The sequence below is a fragment of the Monodon monoceros genome, unplaced genomic scaffold, assembly GCF_005190385.1.
Source record: "Monodon monoceros isolate NGI ecotype Baffin Bay Population unplaced genomic scaffold, NGI_Narwhal_1 Super_Scaffold_8, whole genome shotgun sequence".
NCBI classification, from domain to species: domain Eukaryota; kingdom Metazoa; phylum Chordata; class Mammalia; order Artiodactyla; family Monodontidae; genus Monodon; species Monodon monoceros.
The window spans coordinates 30793141-30819140 of record NW_021703785.1 but is presented as its reverse complement, the minus strand read 5'-3'; positions in this window follow the sequence as shown (position 1 = coordinate 30819140).

Below are 26000 nucleotides of genomic sequence, written 5' to 3'. Positions count from 1 at the left end.
TTAATTTGGTCTAATAAACCAAGAGTCAAATGTTATCAAACCTGTTCTATGGTTCATAATTTTCTAAAACAAAATTGAAATTTATGCCAGAAGAAAATACTAGATGGCATTCCAATGTTTTCAATATGGAAGATAAAAATAACCTTTTATTCTTATCAAGCAAAATATTCCTTTTGAGAGGAACCATGTGATGCAGGCAGATTTCACAGCCAGATGGGTGGCCTTGTGCAGACAAAACAGTGGAGCATCTGACTAAATTTTGTACTTTGGTTTTAGGTAGGCACAACAACAAATATAAAAGATTGCTAATTCTGAGATGGATTCTTCATCTTTTCCAGATTCACATGGTCAACCCACTTAGGAAATTAAGGGACTATATTTTAAAATGACAATAAACAAAATATGATATGCTCAAATAGTAGACTCATAAATAAAAGATTGAAAGTTCATGTTTTCAAATATCTGCATGAGTTTGTGCTGTGATATATGAGACTCAAAATTGTTGAAGGCTCAATGGTACCCAAATTTGATATTTACAATAAATGAGATCTTTGCAGTTTTATTGATGTAATCTATATACATGGTTGGTATTCAGTTAACTAATTGTAAGAGTGCCTTAAAATTTTCTCCAGGTAGTCTAGAATCCAGAACATCTGAGTAAAATCAACACTAGTTTTTACATTCATTCTGGTAAATTTTTATAAGTGTGTGTGTGTGTGTGTGTGTGCATGTGTGTGTGCATGTGTGTGTGTGTGTGTGTGTTTTAAACATTGACCAAGGGTACCAGCTGATAAAGATGGCTAACAGCCTCCTTCCCTTTGAGAAATCGTAGGTTGTAGGAGTTTTAGAACAATCGATTTTAGACATTCCATCATTTCTATTGTCCTAGAGAGAAGGTGAAGGCTTATCAGCTCTGGAGTTGATTATCAAAGAGATTTTCTGATATTTCTCTTGAACCAAAGTGTTCTCATTCTCTTTCTTTGCAGGCCCCTAGGCTCTTGTTTTCTGAGATAAATAACTCTCTTTCCTCCCAAAGCAAAATGAAAGGGGCAATTATACACTTGGTGATTCTTAATTGTCCCAATTAACTAAGTCAGTTTCTGGAGTCTGAGCTGAAAATGAAGCTTAGAATGTGCCTTCAATAAATGGAATTTGTTAAGTCAACTTGAGCCTATTTTTCCCCAGGAAAAGCCAGCTATTTGAATATTGAATTGCAGTCACTCTACTGGTGCCCTCAATTTAGGTTAGAATGAAAGTAATGGGCTCTCACCCTATATACCCTTAGTTAAATTAAGGGGAACAACAACAACAATCCAACACTGAGTATCTCTTAAACAGATTTCATTCTAAGCAATAAGTTTCCATTTCTTTAACATATGTTCCCTTTACATCAGATTAACATTTAATTTTTTTCTTGTATTCATGCCAATTTGTTTGTCAGTGAGCAACAATATATCAAATAAGTTTTACTAAGTACTGGCATAGAAAGCACTGCTGGCCCAATAGAGACCTTAAAACCTGGGCTATGTAACTTGCATGTGCTCTTATCCTACAAACAGAAATATTGGAAAGATTCATTCATTAGTGATTCTGATAATTAGAGGAATTTACATTAAAAAATGTTTTAGAAAAATTTAAAGGTTATCACTAGGTAATTAAAGTAAAACACATTTGTTTCAAATCATTGGACCAGAAGAAAGCAAATACAATATTCAATAATCTAAATCAAAAAAAGAGTTACATCATCAAAATGGTGACGTAAGTCATTCCTGACTTTAATCCCCATCACAAGAAAACAAACTAGCAACTGCCTGTAGATGAGACACCATTGGGAAAATCCCAGAACATGGAGGTGAGGCTGAAGCATACCTCTGGACCACAGAGCCCAACCTCATTAGAAGGGTAAGAGAATGGCTACACTCTAACCACATTGCACCTCTTCCAGGCTGGCACAGTGACACACTGAGAGGGCTCCTCAGGGCCTGTGGCTTTTCCAGTGTGGAAAAAGAGAGCTCAAGGTTGACATCCAGCTCCTCCAGCTTAGTGGGATTCTACCAGGAAACCAACTTGGGTCTTACCTCACAGGACCACCTAGCAGAGAGCCCAGATGGTGGCTTTGTCCACCTGCAGACCTGAGCTGGTGGCACTGTCTGGCCAGGGAGCTTGGTAGGCAGAGCTGCCTGATTTGAGTCCCCAGCTGAGACTTACTGGCCTTGGAGGCTGTTCTACTGCTCTGCCAGGGCAGGGAAACAAATGTGAAGCCACATCTGCTGCTGAATATAGCTTCCAGCCCCATGTGAACAGGAAGCCTAAATAGAGCATCTGAGAAGCTGTGTAGCCTATCCTGTAGCACCACTTATAACAGCATCTGAGCAGAGAACCCAGCCAATGGCTCTGTCCATTTGCAGATCAAAGCCAATGGCCTTGTCAAGCCTTGGAACTTGGTGGAAAGATCTGGCTGACTCATGTCCCCGGACACAAGCCATGTTGGCCTTGGAGCCTATTCTACCACCCTTCCCAAGCAGGGAAGCAGGTCTGTGGCCATGCCTACTGCTGAATATGGTCCTCACTCCTGCCTGACCATGAAGTTTAATCAGAGCACTTGGGAAGCTGTGGGGCCCACCCTACATCCCTGCTTGCAGTGGCACCTGAGCAGAGAGTCCAGCCACCAGCTCTGCGCATTAACAGAGCCAAGCTGGTAGCCCTGTCTGGCCAGAGAGCTCAGTGGACAGTACTTCCTGATTCAGCCAACAAGCCACACTAGCCGTGTAGCCTGTTCCACAGCCCTGCCAGAGCCAGAAAGCAAAATTGAAGGCTGCCTACAGCTCAGTATAGCCTAGAAAATGGGACCTTTCCTAAGATTTATCAAATGTTACACCACAAAATAAGTCTTAACATATTTAAGAAGATTGAAATAAAACCAAGTATCTTTTCCAACCATAATGGTATGAAGTTAAAAATCAATAGTGGGAGGAAAAATGCAAAATTTGCAAATACATGAAAATTAAACAACACAGTGATGAACAATCAATGGAACAAAGAAGAAATCAAAAGGGAAATAAAAAACATCTTGAGACAAACAAAAATGGAACCACAGCATATGGGATGCAGCAAAAGCAGTTCTAAGAGTCATGTTCATAGCGTTAAATACATACATCGAGGAAAAAGAAAGATCTCAAACAAACAACGTAACTTTACACCTCAAGGAACTAGAAGAAAAGAACAAGCTAAGCCCAAAGTTAGCAGAAGAAAGGAAGTAATAAAGATTAGAGTGGAAATAAATGAAACAGAGAACAGGAAAACAATAAAAAGATTAAAAAAAACTAAGATTATGATCCTTGAAAAGATAAACACAATTTACAAACCTTTGGCTATACTAACCAAGAAAAAATAGAGAGGACCCAAATAAATAAAATTATGAAAGAAAGGGGAGACATTACAAGTGATATTACAGAAATATAAAGGATCATAAGAAACTACTACAAATAACTATATGTTAACAAATAGATAAAATAGAAAAATAGATAAATTCCTAGAAACATACAACCTACCAAGACCGAATTATGAAGAAATAGAAAATATGAACAGACCAATAACAAGTAAGGAGATTGAGTCAGTAGTCAAAAACCTCCCAAAAAACAAAAGTCCAGAACTAGATAGTTTCACTGATGAATTTTACCGAGCATTCAAAGGAGAATTAATGACAGTCATTCTCAAACTCTTCCAAAAACCTGATGAGATGGGAACACTTTCAAACTCATTTTATGAGGGTAGCATTACATTGATACCAAAGCCAAATAAGGACAATACAAGAAAACTAGAGAATTATAACCCTCATGAATATAAATGCAAAAATTCTCAACAAAATACTAGGAAACTGAACCTCAGCAGCACATTAAAAGGATTATAAACCAGGATCAAGTAGGATGATTCAATGTAAGCAAGTCAATCAATGTGATACATCACATTAATAGAATAAAAGAATAAAAGAAAAAACTCATATGATCATCTCAATAGATGTGGAAAAATTATCTGACAAAATTCAGCACCTATTTATGATAAGAACTCTCAACAAAATGGGTATTGAAGGAATATACTCAACATAATGAAGGCCATATAAGACTAGCCCACAGCTGACATCATACTCATTGGTGAAAGCATGAAAGATTTTCCTCTAAGATCAGGAAAAAGACAAAAGTGTCTACTCTTACCACTCCTACTCAACACAGTAGCAAAAGTCCTAGCCTGAGCAATTAGGCAAGAAAAGAAAATTAAATGGCATCCAAATCAGAAAGGAAGAAATAAAACTGTCATTATTTTCAGATGACTTGATATTATATATAGAAAATACTAAAGGCTACACCAAAAAGCTTTCAGAACCAGTAAACAAGTTTAGTAAAGTTGCAGGGTACAAAATCAATATCCAAAAATTGGTTGAATTTCTATACACTAAAAATTAATCATCTAAAAAAGACATAAGGAAAACTATCACACTTGCAATAGCATAAAAAATAAAATAAACTGGAATAAATTCAACCAAGGAGTTAAAAGACATGTACACGAAAAACTATAAGATACTGATGAACAAATGAAGAATACACAAGTAAATGGAAAGATATCCCATGTTTATGAATTGTAAGAACTAATATTGTTAAAATGTCCATATTACCCAAAGCACTCTACAGATTCAATGCAACCTCTATCAAGATTCTAATGGCATTTTTCACAGAAATAGAAAAAGCAATCCTAAAATTTGTTTTGAACCACAAAAGACCCTAATTAGCCACAGCAATCTTGAGAAAGAAGAACAAGGTTGGAAACTCTCATTTCCTGATTTCAAACTATATTTACAAAGCTATAGTAACCAAAACAGTATGGTACTGGCATAAAATCAGACACATAGACAAATGGAACAGGATCAAGAGCCCAGAAATCAACCTTTCATATACCTTTGACTAATATTTGACAAGGGAGTCAAGAATAATCAGTGGAAAAGATGGTCTTTTTCATAAATGGTGCTGGGAAAATTAAGATTTTCACATGCAAAAGAATGAAACTAGACACTTATCTTATACCACTCACAAAAATTAACTTGATATAGATTAAAGATGTAAGTATAAGACCTGAAACCATAAAATTCCTAGAAGAAAACATTGGGAAAAATTCCATTACATTGGTCTTGGCAATGAGTTTTTGGATATGACACCTAAAGCACAAGGGAAAAAACCAAAAATAAACAAGTGGGATTGCATCAAACTAAAAAGCTTCTGCAAAGCAAAAGAAATGATCAACAAAATGAAAAGCAACCTACAGAATGGGAGAAAATATTTTCAAATCATATATCTAATAAGGGGTTAATATCCAAAATATATAAGGGACTTAAACAACTTAATAGCAAAAAACCCCCAAATAATCCGATTAAAAAATGGATGAAGGACTTGAATAGATATTTTTTCCAAGAAAGACATTCAAATGGCCAACAAGTATATTAAAAGGAGCTCAATGTCACTAATCATCAGGGAAATGCAAATCAAAACCACAATGAGATATCACCTGATACCTGTTAGAATGGCAATCATGAAAAAGACATGAGATAACAGGTGCTAGTGAGGATGTTGTGAAAAGGGAATCCTTGTGCACTGTTTATGGGAATATCAATTGGTACCACCATTATGGAAAACAGTATGGAGTTTCCTCAAAAAGTTAAAACTAGAACTACCATATGATCCAGAAATTCCACTTCTGGGTATATATCTAAAGGAAATAAAATCACTGTCTCAAAGAGATATCGGCACTCCTGTGTTCATAGTAGCATTATTTACAATAACCAGGACATTAAAACAACCTAAGTGTCTATTCATGGATGAATAGATAAAGAAAACTTGGTATATATACAAAATAGAATATTATTCAGTCATAAAAAAGAAGGAAATCCTGTCACTTGCAAGCACATGGATGAACCTGTAGGGCATTATGCTACATGAAATAAGTCAGACAGAGAAAGACAAATAATGTATGTTCTCACTCACATGTGGAATCTAAAAAACCCAAATTCATAGAGAACAGACAGGTGGTTGCCAGAGACCAGGGTTGGCGGTTGGGAAAATGGGTGAAGGTGGTCAAGAGGTACAAACTTTCAGTTACTATAAGAGAAATAAGTTCTGATGATATATTGTACAGCATGGTGACTGTAGGTAATAATACTGTATTGCATGTTTGAAGGTTGCTGAGAGAATAGATCTTAAAAGTTCCCAACATAAGAAAAAGAATTTTTTTGTAATTATGTATGGTGACAATACTGTTTTTTATATTTGAAAGTTGCTGAAAGAGTAAATCTGAGACATTTCCTCATAAGAAAAAATTTGTAATGGTGAGGCGATAGATGGTTAAACTGAATTTATTGTGGTAATCATTTCACTATATTTACATAACATATCAATTAAGTCTAAATAAAACTAGATAAAAGGGGAAAATCTAAGTAAAAAAATAAGACAAACAGCTAGAAAATGCAACAAAAACCCACGATAAGCAGATCGTATTCACTATTTCAAGAAATATAGTTTATACTCTTTGTATGTTATTAAAAGGCAAAGACTCTTAGAAAGATTTAAAATGCAACTATATGCTGTTTTACAAGGGATGCATTTAAATCCAAATGATATAGAAAAGTTTAATATAAAAGGGCAAGAAAGCATTTTTACACAAATGCAAACAGAAAAGACAAAGCAACAAACATTAAATAAGACAAAAGGCACCATTTAAAATTGTTAAATGGAACAATTCTCACTGTAGCTCTTGGAGTCATGATTATTATTAAAAATAATATGGCATTACACTACTTGAAACAAAAAATTTAGAAATGCAAAGGAAAATGAAGAGAAATAGAGATATGAGAAAATTAACGGAACCTCCCTAGGCTCATTCACAATGATGCATATATGTCCTATTTTCTTGGGCAGTTTCGATGGAACATGATCCATCCAGTTCCTGGCTGAGTTTTTGAGTGAACAGGCTCAGAAACTTATCTCAGGTTAGGTTACATCCTGTTCTAATCATACTACCCTTATTAACAGCTATTGTAGAGTTACCAGCATTTACAGAATGGAATTTTTCTCTCCAAAATCAGTTCTGTCTTGGGGGCTATAACCCATTTAATGGTAAAAAAATTCCCTCAAGCTACCAAGCTATAGGCCTGACTGCCTTGACTCTGCTCATCCCTACAAATCTATCTATGGAATCTGGCTCTTATTCTCCTCTTCACTATCACTGCCTTATTTTGATCTTTTTTTGGCCTAATTCATATTGTCCCTGGCCCTGGACTCTTATAATTCTGATCACACCACCTTCTTTGGAAAGCTCTGTTGTTTTCCTTTGCCAAACTATAGGACCAAAATCCAACTTGTTACACTGTTATAATATCCTTAACAATCTTCTCTTCTCCCCAGATCTGTCCGGATTTATTTCTCATCATTCTTCTTCTAATCTTCAATTCATTAAGATGTATGTTATTGCTTTGCTAAAATGTTTACAATTAACCAAAACAACAGACCCACTTATAACTGTCCTTTCAATTGCTATTCTCTCCTTTTGGAATAGCCTTCTCTGACTCTTTTTTATTCATTTTTATTTATTCTTTAAGATGCAGACTCAAACGTCTCCTAGTCTCAGAAACATTCTACAACTTCCCTGGAAAAATTCGGCTCTGTGCTGTTCATATTCATTTTAATATCACTTAATCAGCAGATTTATATATGATTTTATCCAGCTGCTGATCTGCCTCCTTCACTGGTAGTGAAACTGTGGAAGACAGCAGGGCCTTATTTACATCTGAATTATTAGGTACTGGCGTTTAGAAGGCCCTCAATAAGTATTTTTAAATGAATAATAAGAAATATGGAAATTTTAAAACTTACGGGAGGGAGCGGACAATAATCTTGCAAATCCTGACCTTCTGTATTTAAACACTGTGGACTGGAGAAGCCCAAACCACCAACTTTTGTTTACAGGTGAGGTGAGCATCAGTCCTGGTTTTTATATCTACTATTCTGGCATAATTATGAGTAGAACCCCCTTTCGCTCTCAAAAGTGTCCCAGTTTGAACAATGTTCACCATATGTATACACAAAATGAGTTTTTAAAGACAGTAATTTTATAAGCTTTCATTAAAAAAAAATCCAATAGATAATATCTGCCGCTAACTCAGACAATTTCCATCTATTCGTTCATCTACATTTAATGTAACATTGAAATGATTGGATTTAAGTCTCCCATCTTGGCTTTTGGTTTTTATATATCCCATTTGTTCTTTGTCTCAGTTTCCCTAATCCTACCTTCTTTTGAGTGAATCATATACTTTTTAGTATCTCAATTTTTCTTAAGTAATGATTTTTAAGTTATATCTCTGTGAGTGTGTGTTTTATGGTTGCCCTAGAATTGACATGGTTATTACTGTAAGTAATAGTAAGCTGCCTTGATCAAGAAACCTCATGCTTTTATCCAGAATAATATCAGTCAATCATTAGGAAATATTGCTCTCTCTTAATCCCCATTACTCTAGTCCCATTTCCCTCTTCTTTCCACTTGTTCACGCCCACCCACTGTAGTTAACAAATACCTTTAGTTCCTGATTTATACTTCCTGTATTTATTTTGCATAAGTGAACACAACACGTATAGTTTCTTTTTGTTTTTTGGCCATGCCTGTGGCATGCAGGATCTAAGTTCCCCCGCCAGGGGTCGAACCCATGGCCCCTACGGTGGAAGCATGGAGTCCTAACCACTGGACCGCTGGAATACCCACGTAGTATAGTCTCTAATATCCCCTTCTTTCCTTCTTGTTTTAATATAGCAGCTTTGTTGACACATAATCCTCATGCCATAAAATTCACTCGTAAAGTGTACATGCCATTGGTTTTTAGTGTATTCACTCAGCTGTTCAACCATCACCACACTAACTTTGGAACATTTTCATCACCCCCAAATAAACCCTGTACCCATTATCAGTCACTCATCATCCTCCCCGACTCCCAACTGTAGATAACCAATAATCTATGTGATCTTTGATAACTAATTTCTTGCACTTAGCATAATATTTTCAAAGTTCGTCCATGCATGGATCAGTACTTCTTTTTATGGCTGTAAAATATTCCATTGTATGGATATACCACATTTTATTTATCCATTCATCAGCTGATGGACATTTAGGTTGTTTCCACTTCTGGGCTGTTATAAATCATGTTGCTGTGAACATTTGTATTCAAATTTTGTGCGGCTATGTTTTCATTTCTCTTGAATACATGAGTAGGAGTGGAATTGCTGGGTCATTTGGTGACTTTATGTTTAACCTTTTGAGGAACTGCCAGACTGTTTATCCAAAGTGACTGCACCAACTGCATTTTACATTCTCACCAGCAGTGTTGTAAGGCTTTCAATTTTTCCACATTTGCCAACTTGTAATTATCCATCTTTTTTATTATAGCCAAGCTAGTAGTCCCTTCTTTCTTACATGAAGTGTAGAACACTATAGCTACTCCTTTGCATTTCACTTTTCTCATTTAACAACATATCCTAGAAAAACTCCAAATCATTATAGTGGAATCTTCCTTATTCTTTTATACCTGCAGACTACTTTGTTATGTAAATATATCATAATTTATTCAACGATTCTCCTATGTATGGATATTTCATTTATTTCTAATATTTTACAAATACAGTTGATCCTTGAACAACATGGGTTTGAACTGCATGGGTCCACTTACAGGTGGATTTTTTTTTTTTGATGAACACCACAGTACTACATGATCTGTGGTTGGTTAAATCTGCAGATGCAGAACCTTGGATAAGAGTGTCAACTGTAAAGTCGTGCAGATGTTCAACTGCACAGGGGTTGGTGCCCCTATGCCCCCTGTTCAAGGGTCAACTGTACAAATAATACTGCAATAAATAGCCTCATACATATGTATTTTTATATTGTTAGAAGAGTGTCTTAGAATAGATTCCTAGAAGTGGGATTTCTGAGTCAAAAGGTAAGTGCATGTGTGGTTTTGTTAAATATTGCCACATTTTTCTCCTGAAGGGATATAACAATTTCCCATGAGCAACATATGAGAGTGTCTGTTTCCCCACAGTCTTGCCAACAGAATGTTGTCTTGTTTTTTAACTTTTGCCAGTCTAATATATGAAAAATAATGTCTTAGTATTGTTTATATTTCAATTTCTATAATTTGAGCGAGATCAAGAAATTTTCAAATTTAAGCTTCATTTTCAAATCTTTTTAGTGAGTTTTCTGTTCATCCCTTAATTGTCTTTTAAAGAGGTTAATAAATGACAAAAATGTCTTTCCTATTTATTCACATGCTTACCATTTCTAACACTCATCTTTACTTTCTATGGATCCAAGTTTCCATCTGGTAGCATTTTTTCAGCTTGAAGAACTAGCCTTAGCATGTCTCTTATTATAGGTCTGCTGGCAACACATTTTCTCAGCTTTTGTTTTTCTAAAAAAAGTCTCTTTGCCTTCATTTTTTGACCGACATTTCTGCTAGATATAGAAATCTAGGTTGCCAGCTATTGCCACTTTCCAATGAAAGTGTTTGTAGTTACTCAGTTTAGCTCACTTGTACACAGTCAATGTTTGCTTACTTCACAGGACTCATTAAGGCCTTCTGTTGAGATGTGACCACCTTTTATTATAGGAAATGTGAGTTGTAGCAAAAAGATGTAAATTGTAATTGTTAAACCTAGAGATAACTCAATCTATAGTCTCCTACTGGTAATCAAAGAGTGATTGACTTTTGCTTTCAAAGCTCAGTATTGTCAAAAGTGTGGTGCTCCAAGGACAATGGTGCTTCAAGGACAAAGGATGACCCTGCCTGAAAAAGTGTCAGCGTTACACCCTATACCAGACTCTTAATCGCCATCCCCGCCATATTGCCATGGTTATGAAATTCCCGAGCCCACCTGGGCAATGCCCACCTGGGCAACAGGACCTCTCCCAAATAAGGAAAGGCATCTGCCCTGTCCCACTCCCACCCTATAGAAGGAAGGTATATGTGCCTCGACCAATCAGTAAATGGCTATAAAAACTGATCAATCGCACATGTTCGGGCTCTACTCTCCCAGACTACTAGGAAGCCGGCCTGCTGTTCTGGCAGCAACCCTTACCTCTAATAAATTCTATCTTCTTTACATTCTGCCTTGTGCCTGGAAACTCTTTTCCAACCCGCGTTCGGACCACGACATTTGGTGGCCCGTACGGGGATCTCCGGGGGGATCTCTTTCCCCACCTCCTCTCCTCATTCCTTGGGACCCTCTGTGAACAGGCAAGCTGCCGTGGAAGCAATGGAGGAACTGTGGTCAGGGCCACACCCTGGTGTGTTCCAAAGGCTCCGTGGCTCACTTCACCCCAGTAACTGCCTCCCAGAATGGGTGAGGATCCCTCTGTCTTCCTTCTGACTGAGGACTGGGCCGATTGGTATTGTGCGGGCACGGGTTATTTAAAAGCCATTAGGGCGCCTGCCGCTTGAAGACTCCTGTGAAAGGATAAGGGGGTCCCGGAACGGACCAGGCTATTAGAGCGTCTGCCCCCATCAAGACAACTTCCGTGCAACACGAGGCACATCGTGGACAAAGCAAAGCACAAAGCCCACAGTCCCTTGGCCACCGCCTCCTCTGTAGGGTTAGAAGGCGGAATCCTCAGTCCTCTTTTCTGTCGCTTCCGCTTCTTTCTCCTTGGCTTGGATTGACTCCAAAGGACCTCGCCGCCTCCAGATGGTCCCCAGAGCCCCTTCCCATCCCTGAGAATCTTCTAATAGTGAGTCAATTTCCGGCCGGCTTCCGGGAATTCCCCTCTCTGGTCACTGATGCCTTAGTCGCACTGCTCTCACTGGTGCCTTAGTCACACGGAGATGTCACTGAGACAAGGTGGGATGCCCTTTTGCCCGTCAGTGATTCTCAGTACGCCTATTCTATGGCACTGAGGCTAAGAATGGGTTCAGGTACGTCTATTCCCTTAGACTCACCTCTTGGTTGTATTCTCAGGAATTGGAGGGAATTTGACCCAGACAATCTCAAAAAGAAGAGGCTCATTTTCTTTTGTAATACAGCTTGGCTCCCATACAAACTGGGGGACCAAGAACAATGGCCTCTTAATGGCACGCTAAATTACAACACGATCCTCCATCTTGATCTCTATTGTCGGAAACTAGGAAAGGATCCCGAGGTTCCATATGTCCAGGCCTTCAAGGCCCTCAGTCAGAATCCTAGCCTGAGGGACTCCTGTCGCATGTGCCTCTCCATTGCCGCTTTAATGCCTCGTCCACCCGCCTCTCCTCCTTCAGCTTCACTACCTCGTCCCTCCCCATCTCCCCATCCACCAGGTATCTTGGATGAGCCTTCTTGTCCCCAGTCTCCCCAGCCTCCTCCTAAACCTTCTCCCCAACCCCGACCTGCGTATCGGGAAGCAGACCTTCCCTCCCCTCCCCACACTCGGTCACGAGCAGCCCAACGCTCTGAATCGAGTCCCAATATGCTTCCCCTACAAGACGTTGCTAACGGAGATCTAGGCACTATCAGAGTTCACGTCCCCTTCCCCATGTCTGATCTCTCTCATGTTCAAGGGAAACCGGGCTCCTTTAGCCAGGACCCCTCCATGTTCATCAGGGAATTCCAGGCCCTAACTATAGCCTTTGACTTAACTTGGCCAGATATTCCTGTGGTCCTAAGTACCTGCTGCACTCATGAGGAGAAGGCCAGGATCGGGGCCTTGGCTCAGGCCTGGGCAGATGAGACACATGCCCGAAATCCTAATGAGAACCGAGCAGGGGCAGAGGCAGTCCCACGGGCAGACCCAGGATGGAGACACCCGGCAAATGAAAATGGGCCAGCAGGAGGGCCCACTAGGAGAAATTACATGATTACCTGTCTGCTAGAAGGTATGAAAAAGTCAATCATCAAACCTGTCGATTATAAGAAACCCAGAGAAGTCACACAGGAACCCTCTGAGAATCCAGCCCATTTTCCGGCCCGATTAGCAGAGGCTATGAGGAAATACAGTAGCCTAGACCCTGAGACCCCTGAAGGTCAGGCTACACTTGCAGTTCACTTTATAAGCCAGGCATCACCAGACATAAGACAGAAATTACAGAAACTAGAGCAAGGGCCACAGACCCCATTTTCTGTCCTATTGACATGGCCTTAAGGTCTTCAACAATAGGGAGGAGCCTTCTAGGAACAGACGAGAACTAAGAGAGGAGGAAAAATTAAAACGACACGCTCAATATATGGCTCTTGCCATTACTCAGTCCCTCCCAATCAGGGACCCACGGGAGCCCCTTTTCTGTATCAGAAACCACTGCTGACCTCCTACCAGTGCGGTCAGCAGGGGCACACTGTCAGGAACAGCTGCACCCCACCATCCGATACCCCATGCCCTTACTGTCGCCAAAAGGGCCACTGGAAGAGGAGTTGTCCCTCCCACCCTCAAGCGGGTAGACCAATTCCACAGTCACTCAACACCTGGGGTATTTCGGGTCCCGGCCCCCTGGGCCAAGGTCAAGGCCCATTGTCCCTGTTGGTGGTTTTGACCATCAGGATCAAGAACCGGATTGCGCTCTAGATCTGGGGCTCCTGGATGCGGATGACTGAAGGTGCCCGGGGCTCAATCTACAGGCCCCTATGTTCCCCATAAGACCAGAGGAGCCCCGGGTAACCCTGGATGGAGCAGGGGCTACTATAAGCTTTCTAATTGACACAGGGGCTACTTATTCAGCCCTGACCTCCTTCTCTGGTCCCACTCACCATTCCTCAATCCTCCTAACAGGGATGGGAACAGGCTCAGCAGGACTCTTCAACTCTATTTTCACTGCCCGACAGCTCTATCTTGAACTCACACAACAGATTGCCAACCTTGCAGCTCAAATTAACACGCTACTAAATTCTCTAGCAGAAGTGGTTTTACAAAATAGAAGAGCTCAGGACCTCCTAACAGCTTACCAGGGAGGGACCTGTGCAATGTTAAAGGGGGATTGCTGTATTTTGGTTAACCAATCGGCAAGGTCCAGACCAATTTTGGGGCCATGTATTTTTAACCTCCTTGTTAAGTTTGTCTCTTCGAGAATACAACAAAAAAACCTCCAAATGGTGATGCAACAAGAATACTGGCCAGACAATACTCGTGCAACCCTTGAACAAGTTGCCATCACTTTCCATGAGGCCCGCACTCCTCCCTAGATACACCCTGACAGAGACCAGGCAACGGGAACCCAGACCCCACGATGACCCCATTCAGCAGGAAGCAACCAGAGAACGTTCGTTGTCCCTTCTCCTAACAAAGAGGTTCCCGAATGCCTGAGAGGGAATTAGGCAGTTAGGTAGATATGAACAGGGTATCCAATAAGGCCAAGGAATTGGCCCTATAAATAAAGAGAGGGGGGAATGTGGTGTTCCAAGGACAATGGTGCTTCAAGGACAAAGGACGACACTGAGTGAAAAAGTTTCAGCGTTACACCCCCTACCAGACTCTATTTTTTTAACGTCTTTACTGGAGTACAATTGCTATACAATGTTGTGTTAGTTTCTGCCGTATAACAAAGTGAATCAGCTATATGTACACATATATCTGCATATCCCCTAGCTTACCCTTCCCACTCCCCGTGTCCTCAGATCCATTCTCTACATCTGCGTCTTTATTCCTGTCCTGCCCCTAGGTTCTTCAGAACCATTTTTTTTTTTAGATTCCATATATATGTGTTAGCATATGGTATTTGTTTTTCTCTTTCTAACTCACTTCACTCTGTATGACAGACTCTAGGTCCATCCACCACACTACAAGTAAATCAATTATGTTTCTTTTTATGGCTGAATAATATTCTATTGTATATATGTGCCATATCTTCTTTATCCATTCATCTGTCAATGGGCATTTACGTTGCTTCCATGTCCTGGCTATTGTAAATAGAGCTGCAATGAACATTGTAGTACATGACTCTTTTTGAATTAGGGTTTTCTCAGGGTATATGCCCAGTAGTGGGATTGCTGGGTTGTATGGTAGTTCTATTTTTAGTTTTTTAAGGAACCTCCATACTGTTCTCCATAGTGGCTGTATCAATTTACATTCCCATCAACAGTGCAAGAGGGTTCCCTTTTCTCCACACCCTCTCCAGCATTTATTGTTTGTAGATTTTTTAATGACGGCCATTCTGACCCATGTGAGGTGACACCTCACTGTAGTTTTGATTTTCATTTCTCTAATGATTAGTGATGTTGAGCATCCTTTCATGTGTTTGTTGGCAATCTGTATATCTTCTCTGGAGAAATGTCTGTTTAGGTCTTCTGCCCATTTTTAGATTGGGTTATCTGTTTTTATGATATTGAGTTGCATGAGCTGCTTGTATATTTTGGAGATTAATCCTTTGTCAGCTGCTTCATTTGCAATATTTTCTCCAATTCCAAGGGCTGTCTTTTCGTCTTCTTTATGTTCTCCTTTGCTGTGCAAAAGCTTTTAAATTTCATTAGGTCCCATTTGTTTATTTTTGTTTTTATTTCCATTTCTCTAGGAGGTGGGTCAAAAAGATTTTTGCTGTGATTTATGTCATAGAGTTTTCTGCCTATTTTCCTCTAAGAGTTTTATAGTATCTGGCCTTACATTTAGGTCTTTAATCCATTTTTAGATTATTTTTGTGTATGGTGTTACGGAGTGTTCTAATTTCATCCTTTTACATGTAGCTGTCCAGTTTTCCCAGCACCACTTATTGAAGAGGCTATCTTTTCTCCCTTGCATATTCTTGCCTCCTTTATCAAAGATAAGGTGACCATATGTGCATGGGTTTATCTCTGGGCTTTCTATCCTGTTCCATTGATCTATATTTTTGTTTTTGTGCCAGTACCATACTGTCTTGAATACTGTAACTTTGTAGTATAGTCAGAAGTCAGGGAGCCTGATTCCTCCAGCTCTGTTTTTCTTTCTCAAGATTACTTTGGCTATTCGGGGTCTTGTGTTTCCATACAAATTGTGAAATTTTTTGTGCGAGTTCTGTGACAATGGTAGTTTGATAGGGATTGCATTGAATCTGTAGATTGCTTTGGGTAGTAGAGTCATTTTCATAATGTTGATTCTTCCAATCCAAGAACATGGTATATCTCTCCATCTGTTGGTATCCTCTTTAATTTCTTTCATCAGTGTCTTATAGTTTTCTGCATACAAGGTCTTTTGTCTCCTTAGGTAGGTTTATTCCTAGGTATTTTATTCTTTTTGTTGCAATGCTAAATGGGAGTGTTTCCTTAATTTCTCTTTCAGATTTTTCATCATTAGTATATAGCAATGCAAGAGATTTCTTTGCATTAATTTTGTACCCTGCTACTTTACCAAATTCATTGATTAGCTCTAGTAGTTTTCTGGTAGCGCCTTTAGGATTCTCTATGTAGAATATCATGTCATCTGCAAACAGTGACAGCTTTACTTCTTTTCCGCTATGGATTCCTTTTATTTCTTTTTCTTCTCTGATTGCTGTGGCTAAAGCTGCCAAAACTATGTTGAATAATAGTAGTTAGAGTGGGCAACCTTGCCTTGTTCCTGCTCTTAGTGGAAATGGTTTCAGTTTTTCACCATTGAGAATGATGTTGGCTGTGGGTTTGTCATGTATGGCCTTTATTATGTTGAGGTAAGTTCCCTCTATGCCTACTTTCTGGAGGGTTTTTTATCATAAATTGGTGTTGAATTTTGTTGAAAGCCTTTTCTGTATCTATTGAGATTATCATATGGTTTTTACCCTTCCATTTGTTAATATGGTGTATCACATTGATTGTCATATATTGAAGAATCCTTGCATTCCTGGGATAAACCCCATTTCCCACTGGGAAGTTCAGGTGTTTTGTGTACTAGCTGCTGTGGACTCCGTGCTTGGCACCCTGCACTTTCCTTCACTACAGCCTCGTGTCACTATACTGGCTTCACTGCGTGTGGGCAAGTGGACCCAAGTTTGGTTCAGTAACACTTAAAAGGCTTTAAAAAGTATATTTCACTTTAAATATACTAAAAGATTATACAATTTAAGATTATTATTATCAGCCTCTGGTTGAATCTCTTTGCTTAATGTTTTCTGGAGGTCAAAAAGAGTGGTTAACTGTCTACGTTGACTACAGAAAAAGCTACTGCTCATTCTAACCTACGTTTATAGGTTTTTAGGAGGGTATTTGTGGCATTTGCTGCAGTTGGCTTCTTCAAATTTAAATGGGAACCAAGATTCAGAACTGGTCTTGTTGGACCAGTGGGTAGACTCTGGAGCAAATAGGCCGTTGGTAAAGCTAAATCTGGTTTTAAAGCCAGATACTTTAAAGCCTTGGGGGCATATTTAGAAGATCATAACTTTGGACTAAAAACATCTTAAAGCTGTTTTTTCATAAGCCAATTCATGGTGAACTTTGTTAATTTTTTCCCTGAAATATCTTAATAATATGTCTTCCTTAAGGAAAGTTTACGTAATGCCTATGTTTTGACTTATTTTATAGAATGCCCAAGTAATGTTTAACAAAGACTTTCTCAAGTGCTTACTACTTTGAAATCACTGTATTAGAGGCTATCTTTAATTTCTTTCTTAATGTTGTCCATTTTGAAACCTCCACTATTAAATATTTTGGTGTTATTTCCGATGTCACTCATTTTCTCTCATAATAAATTTGATACCAAATGTTGACTTTTGAGGTGTTACATTTGATATCCATGTGTCCACATAGAATTAATATGAGTATTGTGTGTACTCAAGGAATATTCTTTGTCCTTAGTTCTTCCAAGCTTAGAGTACTTGCAAGAATATTTTGGTGAATGATTTAATCCACGGAACATATGGGTCTTAATAAAAATTTACTGAATGGATAAAAAAATTAGTAAGTTTGGACTGATTACCAGTGCATTAAAAAGAGTGGAGAATCAAGAATGGGAATATAACCACATTTTTTTTGTTATTTTTTCTTAAAATTATATCAAAGGAGTGAAAATGCAGTAGTTCACAGTGTCATTATAATAGTGTGGGTGTATTTTCAGCATTTAAGAACTACTAGTTGAAATACATTGTGTGGGATATTATTTCTACAACTGCAGTTTTGGAGATAATTCAGAAAATAAACAAATATCAGAGACCTCATTTGATCACATGGAGAACAGTAAACAGGAGTTCTACTTTTTCCCCAGGGCCTTTTTCATGATTAAACAGGAATTATCCATCCAGGGATCCTGAAATAAGACATCCAATTAGAGTACCTGCTAACTCATCATGAAACTGACAAAGGAGAGTTAAGCATAGTGGTTAAACATTACCTAAGATTGTTGGAAAAGTTTCTAGGCACTCGTTTTCAAAGCAGAAAATGTAAACTATGATAATCACTAACAGCACTATTGATGGTTAAATTCCTTCAATATTTTGCAGTTATTAGATTCTAAATAAGCATAAAATGTTGTGTACAATAATTTTACTTGGCGAGACAGTGTTAGGTGAGATAAATGAATGGGTTATTCTTCATTCTCTTTAACATTATGAAGCCAACAAATATTTTACTTAAGTATAGAATACCTTATTCATTATTAATCTGTGTCTTATGTTTGTGATATTAAAAATGAATCAAAGTGGTTAGCTTCCTGGGTATCCACTCAAAATTCTGCTCATTTAAACTATGCATTATAAAGGAAGTTTTGAACATTTCAATAATTCCTAGGAGAGTCACTTTCTAGTTAAGGTACAGGTAATTTATATACTAATGTGAATCAAATCATTTGGGGGAAATCCTTCCTGAAAGTTTAAACTTGACCGTGAGTACTGCTTTGAAGACCTTAATTAGAGAAGTAGACCTGCATTATTTAAACCCTTCCTATATAGACCTGTATGCAAATGTATTTTTCAGGTATTCAAAGGAATTAAGAAAAGTTCTTGCAAAAGCCAACTTCAAGAACTTTGGAAAATATTCATAACTGCGTACAAATCTGCAAAATTTGTCTTGATTTTAGCCTCATTTATGAGTTTCTAACTCATCATTTGATGGCTGACTTGGAAGGTGTTGGTGTTAGAGGTGTGAATGTGAATCTTTAATTTCATGCTGGGCATCACTTCCTGTTTTTAACCCAACCCTCAAGAAAAGGGCTTCAAATATCACTGTTCTGTTTTCTTATGCTTGCCAGTGAAAAACATCATCAAACAGACTAAATGAAAAACAATATTTCCAAGAAATATTTTCTAAACAGAACAACCAATTTCACTGATGGATTAAAAAAAAAAACAAAAAAAACGGTAGCCAAGCTTTTCCCTTGTCATTATTTCACCACCGTTTCCAGATATATTATTCAGTACTCTCAGTTGTAAAGTTCTTGAAGCATCTTTTCAGCTGCTAACATTTTATGTTTTCCTACACTTCTCAACTTGTGATTAATGAACAAAGTATGTACACATACTTCCTTTAAAATAAATATAGTACATGGGGGATTTTAGAAAATTCAGGGATTTTCAAGTAATTGAGAGCTTTGAAAAGAGCACTTTAGAAGTCAAACCTTGGAATCAGTTTGTAGTGAGGGAACTATTAAGCTTTTTGGTAAAGCGACAAAAAAATGGAAAGCAAGAGAATTCTTAATATATCAAAATGACTCAAATCAGTCCAAAAAAGTGATTTCTTTCTTGAATTGAGTAACTCAATATTCATAAGAGATGGAGCTGTGTCTCCCCACCCCATCATGACCCTCACACATATATCCTGCTTTTTAGCCTTAGCAGTGAACTCTTCTGTAATTAACTTCTTTTATGTATGTATGAAGTTAGTCATGTCTGAAATGGACTCCAGGTCTCTGGATCCTTGCCTCTCTTCCATGGAATTACTGGGGGACTATGAACTATTGTGCCATGAGGGAAGAATATAAAGGCCAATTTATTAACACGTGTCTGCATATATCTTGTTATTATTTGCAAGTCGTAATGCTAACCATTCACTTCAAGTTTTATAGGATGTAATCTGGTACATGTAAATAAAATTCAGGGTTCTTGAAACGAAATCATAAAAGTAGCATATTGCAATCAAAGAGCAGATGTTTTGTGATGTCAAGCTGAGTATTTATGGTCTTGCTTCAAGCCAATCACTGAAACTGATAATTTATCACAAATTATTTGACTATCTAAAGAAGTGATTTCATTAGAAAAATGTTTAAAACTTTACTTTTCAAACAAACTAATTTAAAAAGCTCAGATTTTTATTCTTTTGGAAAGGAAAGAAACCCAGCACAAGACTGAGGTAGAAAAATTCTACAAATACATTCAAGAGCCTCTGATTAGTAGTGACTAGTGACCCATAATAACTAGCTCCCGACATCTCCTAATTAGATTGTGCTAAATACTCCAATTTACCCGAAAGCTGAAAAAATTACTCTCAATTTGGTTCTTGCTAATTTAAATGCTCAATCAAAGTGAGTTTAGTGATTAAATTTGATATATAAAGCATGTTTGATGAACCTTTTGTTTATTACTTGATCCTGGAAGTGTTTCCAGCTTATTCTGGCTCTTTACAGAAGGGCTCAGAAAGGAACTTGAGAATTTACTTTCTGTAGACAAACATATCACTTTTACTTTTCATTTTAAATGAGGTGGGAAAGATACTATTATTCACCATGTTTCTCTTATGTTAAGACATAGAAGTTCATAACTGAGTAGAACCATAAATAAGGTCACTTAAGGCTAACCGCTTACGTGAAACCTGAGCCCTCTGTTCCACATACCTAGCACCTTGTTATTCTGTCTCTGCTGGAGTGTTCCATTAGCATATTAGTCTGATCCATCTTTAGAGAGTTGTATCATTCACAAGTTCACTCACTTAGATTTTTGAAAGCCTACTACATGACACACATAGTCCTAAGAAATGGAGATACCACATTGAACCAAACACAATCCCTGTCAATGTGGAATGTATAGACTGTTTTTTCTAACATTGTGTGAAATCTTACCTCTCTTTGCATCTAAATTTTTTTTTTTTTTTTTGCGGTACGCGGGCCTCTCACCGTTGTGGCCTCTCCCGTTGCGGAGCACAGGCTCCGGACGCGCAGGCCCAGCGGTCATGGTTCACGGGCCCAGCCGCTCCGCGGCATGTGAGATCTTCCCGGACCAGGGCACGAACCCGTGTCCCCTGCATCGGCAGGCGGGCTCTCAACCACTGAGCCACCAGGGAAGCCCTGCATCTATCTTTTGTTGTCAGTTTTCATCACATCTACCTTTTGCTCCTGTCATCTGCAAACTTAACCAGGCCTTCTTTTGTTTACTGATCTGTAAACTGATAATCTTTGCATCAAATCTGATTTTCAAAACGTTTTGAAGGTGAAAAATTGAGCTAGCAGCGATACAGGTTACCTGTAAAACATTTCAACTAAAACATGCATGATTCTGAGTCATTAAAACAGGTGCAGTGGAAGTTTTGCCATTTTCCTTCCTCTGGTTCATGTTCCTAAGCTTGCTTCATTAAAGCTCAGTGAGTAAAACTGATTGATAAGTAAAGCAATGTAAACACAAATGCCTCAATCCACAATAAGGCAGCCCCTTTAGAAGGGAATTGATGGCTCTGTAAATACAATACTCACTAAGTACTTATTCATGTATTGAGAATCATCTACAAAAACCACTATTTTGTCCATAGAAATGTTCTGCTCTTGCTTTATAGATAGTCACCAAAATTATTTTTTAAAAAGGACATAAAATAGACCTTAATTATCTTCCAGTTATATATGAGAAAGAATTCAGCATATAATCTCATGCGCCAGAAGACCAATTATTCTTTGAACCAAACCATCCACCACCAATACCAGCCATATTTTCTTAATTGGCTCATGAATAGGTTAAAGGGTCTAGAGTTATGAGCCTTTGCATATTTATTAATCCTATGTTTTCCTACTTATCTAGAAAGATTAACCTTGACGAAGAAAGAACTTATATTGACTCGACTTATTTTTTAATTTACAAAAAACATATTTTATGTCTCAATTCACTATCTTCACAGTGTATACAGAATAATGAATAATTTCATCATTCCAAAGCATGGTAGATGGGTGATTACCAGACCTGGTCTTTATTTTATATTAATGCAAAATCTCCATTTCAATACTTCTAAATGTTACTTCTACCTTGTCAAGTAGATCCAGATGTTGTAACTGTCCTTATATGGAATATTCTCTGTCATCATTGTTTTCATCATAAATGAAAGCGTCCGTTTTATTGGCATAATCCTCTATCAACACTCTGGTGCTAAATATGTTCTAGTTGATAAGTATTGGCAAAAGGGATCATCTGACTAGAAGGAGGAGAATATTTCTGGAATCTCTTTGTTTCTGATTTCTGTTACAATGACTATATTTTTGCTTTCAGACCAGCAAGAACCAGAGCAAGTATGGTAACATTTGTTGTCCTGTCATGAGGATAATTTAGTTAATGACAGAAGAAAAAGCAGAAAGGAGAGAAAAGTTCCAAAGCGCGACCAGACCTAAGTGGGGAATTGAGTCAACCAAAGAATTCTTTGCTCTGTGATTACTCTTCGCTCCAAAGCACAGTTGCCACGTCCAGCTGTCAGAATTAAAGGACTGTTTCCTGAGGTATTGTCCCACGCAGGCTGAATCAGTGGGAAACTGGCTTGTTCATATGGTAGGATCACATTTTTGCCTACTAGTGAGTGAGATGTGGAAAACATCTGTCACCACTGTGCACCAGTACAGTGCTTCTCAACATTTGTTCCAGTCATGGGCATTCTTGAAAATCAGATAAGAGATATAAACCCCCTTCTCAGAAAAGTGCACATACACACATGAATTTCTGTAAACAATTTGAAGGGGTTCACATACTTCCTGACACCCAGTTATGATTCTCCCTTGGGCCATAGATTTCAAGTTAAGGACTTCCTACACTAGAGAAGAGGGAAGTAGTTTTTATCAGTATTCCATGCGTCAGATTTAATAATAATAATAATATATTATAATAAGCGCTTTATATGGACTGTCTTTCAATAACCCCATGAGTTAGTTTTATTGTCCCCATTTTTTCTTTTTCTTTTTTTTTAGCGGTACTCAGGCCTCTCACCGTTGTGGCCTCTCCCGTTGCAGAGCACAGGCTCTGGATCCGCAGGCTCAGCGGCCATGGCTCACAGGCCCAGCCGCTCCGCGGCATGTGGGATCCTCCCGGACCAGGGCACGAACCCGTGTCCCCTGCATCGGCAGGCGGACTCTCAACCACTGCGCCACCAGGGAAGCCCTATGGTCCCCATTTTTTAAAATGAGCTGGTGAGTATCAGTGACTTGACCATGGTTAAGCAACCCATAACTGAGGACTTCAGAATAGTCTGTTCAGAGGTGCTTATTGCTACAATCTCCCACTCTCCTTTTTGTTTTCCATCCTGTGTAACTAATATTCCAAACTGTATTAAGGACAGATTCCTGGCTCTCAGCTCCCTGGAGTATTGCTTAGTTTCCCCTTGTCCTTACCTAGGCCAATAATTAGTCATCTTCTCCCCACTTCAAGCTCACACTCTGCTTTATGGCTGGCCTTCTGTGTCACATTGTCTCTACTTTCACCAGCTTCCCAGAAGCTAAATCTTCTGACATACAACCTCCATACCCTCATGTACCCTCCCCTCCACCAATAACCCCTCCAGGTTTAGTTCCACATCTGTTCCTAAGCCAATACTAATTGAGGCAGGAAGTAGATCTTGGTGTAGTGGGTCTTGGAATTAAATTACTTTAACAAGATTCATTGATCTAGCCTCCAACAGCTGGGCCCCCAAGTGTCCATGTCTGCCAACCAGATGCCTTTGTGTGCCTTTGTAGTTTCCATTTCAAGGTATTCCCTTTGACAGCATGTGAAGACTTACTATCTTGCAAATTGAATTAGAGGGAATATCCCTTGAGAGTTAAAATGTTAGGTAATAGACCAGAGCAGAGATAAGTTAAGTCATGAGAAAGGTAAAGAATAGTTCTCATGCCAACAGGACCTGATTGTAATGTGTTTGTCCAAATATAGATTTATTTAAATAAAGACTATCTCTTTCAAAATCAGGATTGGCCCATTATAGAAATATAGAAAATGAAGAGTTACAGGAGATAAGTTTTGACAATGCTAACGCAAGAACAGTCAAGGGAATGTTTGCCTTCTAAATACCCACTTTGAAACTCAAATGCTTCCTTCCCAAGAAAGACATCCTTCTCATGAAGAGAGATGCAAGGAATTGCGGGCAATGAGCACAGCATGTTCTGGATCCATTCACAACAAGAAAATTTTTTATGGCAAAGTAGATGTATTTTATGTTATCTTAGCCTAATGTCATTAGACAATTTATACATCAAATCACCCCTGCACTGATCCCAAGCTTACCTAGTTACCATCTAATTATGATTTGATTTTCCATTAGTTTTTTCTACTGGCAAACATTAATTGCTCATATAGATGATAAACATCATTGGTGTCTATGAGAGTGATTTTTCAAGATGACTTAATAAAGTGGTCTTTAACATTATTTGATTTCTCTTAAAGCCAGACTGCAGCTGAACACTTGCTGAGACCGGTAGTCCGCTCAGCGTGGCAGTTAGATTTCTCAATGAGCATTTGCAAGTCAGGATTTACGTGTCTTCCGTAGTCTTAGGGGCATTTGAGTTACGATCTTTCAGGCTCTCATCACCTATTTCTCTGACCACTGTCAAGAAGGGGGAGGTTAGGGCTTCCCTGGTGGCGCAGTGGTTGAGAGTCCGCCTGTCGATGCAGGGGACACGGGTTTGTGCCCCGGCCCGGGAATATCCCACATGCCGCGGAGCGGCTGGGCCCGTGAGCCATGGCCGCTGAGCCTGCGCGTCCGGAGCCTGTGCTCCGCAACAGGAGAGGCCACAACAGTGAGAGGCCCGCGTACCGAAAAAATATATATAAATAAATAAAAGAAGGGGAGGTTACACATTTATTGCAGAAAGCAGATCCCGGAAGTGACTTAACTAATTGAGGCAGTTCCCAGGGAGGCCCCACCCAACACCAGGCAGCCTTCCGATTATGGTACCACAACCAATTTCATCCTTCTGAATAGATTTTTACAGTGTCTGCTCTAAGTTAGGGCTGCGTTTCTCTTTGCTTCCAACTCTTTGGTCAGTCTAGTTCTTTGGCTTATTATGTATCCAGCCCCTGGCTTTGCCATGAACTCTAGCCATTTGTGTGGTATCCAGATGCCTAGAAACAAAGCTTTGGCTTGACAGTGAATTGATGATAAACTTGCCAAGTGCCTGGTTCATGAACTGTGCTATACCTTGCTCTTGTCCCCATGTACTCTTGGCTGAGGGTCTTTCGTATAGAGAAAAAATTGCAAATGATGCCTCCTGACCACCTAGCATTTGATGACCATCTCGATATTCCCCTCTGGTGTCCAATACTCCTAGAAAGGTGAGCAGGCATAGTGACCTGGTTTATGCCTTAAGTTTCTATACCTTTGACGAGTCTCCTTGAACTGTCCTTCCTTGCCAAAACAAGAACCTATGGGCAGATCAGTTTTCCCAACACTTTCTTTTGCTCGGTTCCAGTTTTCTTTCCCTTTCTAACAGTCATCTTGCAGAGGGTCTTAAATGCCAGTCTGAGAAGGAGGTGTAGACTTAAGTCATGTCATGTCAGCAGGGCAAGCTGTGCCCACCACATTTTCAAAATGCAGAATTGAAAAAGGAAGACATTTTTAGATAGGGTCTAGATAGTTTAAAACAGGGCTCTGACTCCTGCTTGTTTTCGTAAATAAAGTTTGCTAGAATACAATTGTACTCATTCACTTATGTATTGGTATTTTCTATGGTGACTTTTGCCCTACCCCAGAAGAGTGAAGTAGTTGTGACAGAGGCCAGATAGTATGCAAAGACCAAAATATTTACTATCTGGCCCTTAAGAGAAAAGGTTTGCAGACCCCTGGTCTACATGACAATTATGGAGACCTAGACTAATTAAAGGGCTAGCAGTAAGAATGAAAGAAGTAGTTTTGAGGGAC